This window comes from Colobus angolensis, unplaced genomic scaffold (genome assembly GCF_000951035.1).
Source record: "Colobus angolensis palliatus isolate OR3802 unplaced genomic scaffold, Cang.pa_1.0 Scaffold97, whole genome shotgun sequence".
NCBI classification, from domain to species: Eukaryota; Metazoa; Chordata; class Mammalia; order Primates; family Cercopithecidae; genus Colobus; species Colobus angolensis.
This window is the reverse complement of record NW_012123709.1, coordinates 771,336-774,064: the sequence shown is the minus strand read 5'-3', so window position 1 is coordinate 774,064 and position 2,729 is coordinate 771,336. Positions and strand designations below refer to the sequence as shown.

General features: G+C 51.7%; 1 protein-coding gene across 5 annotated transcripts in view; it reads left to right on the top strand.

Moving 5' to 3' along the window:
* The window catches only part of PAK6 (p21 protein (Cdc42/Rac)-activated kinase 6), a 61,770-nt gene that overhangs the window by 45,374 nt on the left and 13,667 nt on the right, over positions 1-2,729 (top strand). The gene's annotated exons all lie outside the window — the stretch shown is intronic.

The following is a 2,729-nucleotide window of genomic DNA, read 5'->3' as shown; positions in this document are numbered from 1 at the left end:
CTACAGGCGCCCGCCACCATGCCCGGCTAACGTTTTGTATTTTTAGTAGAGACGGGGTTTCACTGTGTTAGCCAGGACAGTCTCGATCTCCTGACCTCGTGATCTGCCCACCTCGGCCTCCCAAAGTTCTGGGATTACAGGCGTGAGCCACTGCGCCTGGCCCCTTTTAAAAATTTTATGTTGTTACTGGTGTGTAGAAATCCAGTTGATTTTTTAAAATATTGACCTTGAGGCCAGGCATGGTGGCTCACGCCTGTAATCCCAGCACTTTGGGAGGCTCAGGTGGGTGGATCACAAGGTCAAGAGATCAAGACCATCCTGGCCAACATGGTAAAACCCCATCTCTACTAAAAATACAGAAAGTAGAGCTGGGCGTGTTGATGCACGCCTGTAGTCCCAGCTACTCGAGAGGCTGAGGCAGGAGAATCACTTGAACCCGGGAGGCGGAGTTCTCAGTGAGTCGAGACCACTGCACTCCAGCCTGGGCAACAGAGCGAGACTCCATCTCAAAAAGATATATATATATTTATTGTCCTTGAATCAAGGACCTTTTAAATTCACTCCCTTAATCCCAGTGTTATGTAGATTCTCCCGCATTTCCTGCTTACACAGTCATGTTGTCCCAATGAGTCCTGGCAGCCCCCTTTAGGTGGTTGATTTTCCAGAGCTAAGTGATGGCCTCTGGTTTCTAAAGCTCTACTCCTTAGCCCCCAAAGCCTGAGCTCAGCTGATTGCTTCTGCCGACTCCCACCCTCACCATCACCACTCCTGGCCCTGGACAGCCTCTGGGCTGTCCTTCTTTCTTCTCCAGCCTCCCTGCTGCCTCTGGGAAGAACTTGTTCCGGAATGGCTCGCTATTAGAGTGGACTCAGGAGAGGCCCCCAGAGTCACTGAGACCATTTGCTAAAGATGCTCTCCCTGTGCATCCCCAGAGCAAAAGCTGAGTGCATGGGAGGGGCAGGGGAGCTGGGGAGAGGGGTGCTCTCGGGTGGGTGGTGGGGGGCGAATTCGCCAGCTCTTCTTCAGCCGCAGTCTGTGTCCCTGCACCTCCAGAAGACTTCACAGAGCTAGGGAGGAGGGTAAAACAGGCAGCTCAACTAATCCAGGGATAGCGGGTCTGTCCAAGAGACTGGGGGAATAGACCTGCTGAGTAAAGACTCTTCTGTAGCAAAAGGCAAAGGCTGTAATCCCAGCACTTTGGGAGGTCAAGGCAGGTGGATCATTTGAGGTCAGAAGTTCGAGACCGCCTGGCCAACATGGTGAAATCCGTCTATACTAAAAATACAAAACTTAGCCGGGTATGGTGGTGGGTGCCTGTAATCTCAGTTATTCAGGTGGCTGAGGCAAGAGAATCACTTGAACCTGGGAGATGGAGATTGTAGTGGGCCCAGATGGTGCCACTACACTCCAGTCTGGGCGACAGGGCAGCAAGACTCCTAGAAAAAACAAAAAAGGCAAAGGCCACATGGGAGGAGGACAAATTTTACCAAGCCATGATGTATATATGGCAAGGTCCCCAGGTCCCAGACCCCTGACAGCAGGCATGACCTCTTTGACTGGTAAGTCTAAGCAGAAAGTGGTTTGGTGTTACTCCCAGACTTGTATCTGCCCAAGTGCCAGTGTATGGAGGGCCTGAGCGTCAAGACAGGGATACAAAGAAAGGTGACATCACAAGAGAAACAGCCATCATGTATGGGGACTCTGCTTACTTCACACACCCTAAACCCTATGAGCTGTGTTTCATTAACCCCACTGGCTCAGATCATTTCGGTAACTTGTTCAAAGTCTCTCCAAATTAGTGGGAGACTCCCTACAACTCACCTGCAACTCACACAGGTTATTTTATTGCAAAGTGCTTGGTCTGTCGGGGTCCCGCCCATGTGGCTCTGCCTCCAGGGAGTGTCTGCTGGACCCCCGAACCTCCGGACCCAGCAGCACGACTGACATTGAGATGTGACGTGGGTTCTGATTGAGTCATGCATGGTGAATTCCTAGTGGGGAACCACTGGCTGTCCAGGGTCCCTGCCTTTCTGCCAGCTGCCTCCCAGGTCTGCGACCTCCTTCAGAACCTGCCAAAATGACTGGGAAAATGCTGTTTCCAGAGGAGGAGCCAAAAGAGAACACGATGGCCCTGCACTCCAGATCTTCGGGTGGATGTAATCCAAGCTTTCAGTTCAAGAATCACGTTTCGGTTTGTTTCTTGAAGCCTGGAAGTGACCTTTTCTGATACATAAGAACCCAGTGAGCTGTTTTGAACCTCTTCAGATCCGAAAGCATTCAAGTGGCAGCCCTGACCCTGTCTGCCATCAACATGTGATCCCAGGTCCTGGGCTCCCCTGAAGGCAAAACTAGAGCAGCCCTTTGGAAGTGTCCCTCCCCTTCCCAGGCCCCCAGTTCCCCGCTCTCCGATCTAGCCACGCTATCCATTGCAAGCCTGTGTCACATCTGTGGATGGAGCTCAGCACGACCTTAGGCAAAGTCAGAATCAGCAAGGCACGAGACACAGGCTTGATTGCAGGTTAAGTGTTTTTGTTTTGTTTATTTTTTTGAGACAGAGTCTCACTCTGTTGCCCAGCCTGGAGTGCAGGGGTGCAATATCGGCTCACTGCGACCTCAGCCTCCTGGGTTCAAGCAATTCTCCTCCCTCAACCCCATGGGTATCTGGGACTACAGGCACATGCCACCAGGCCCGGCTAATTTTTTTGTGTTTTTAGTGAAGACAGGTTTTC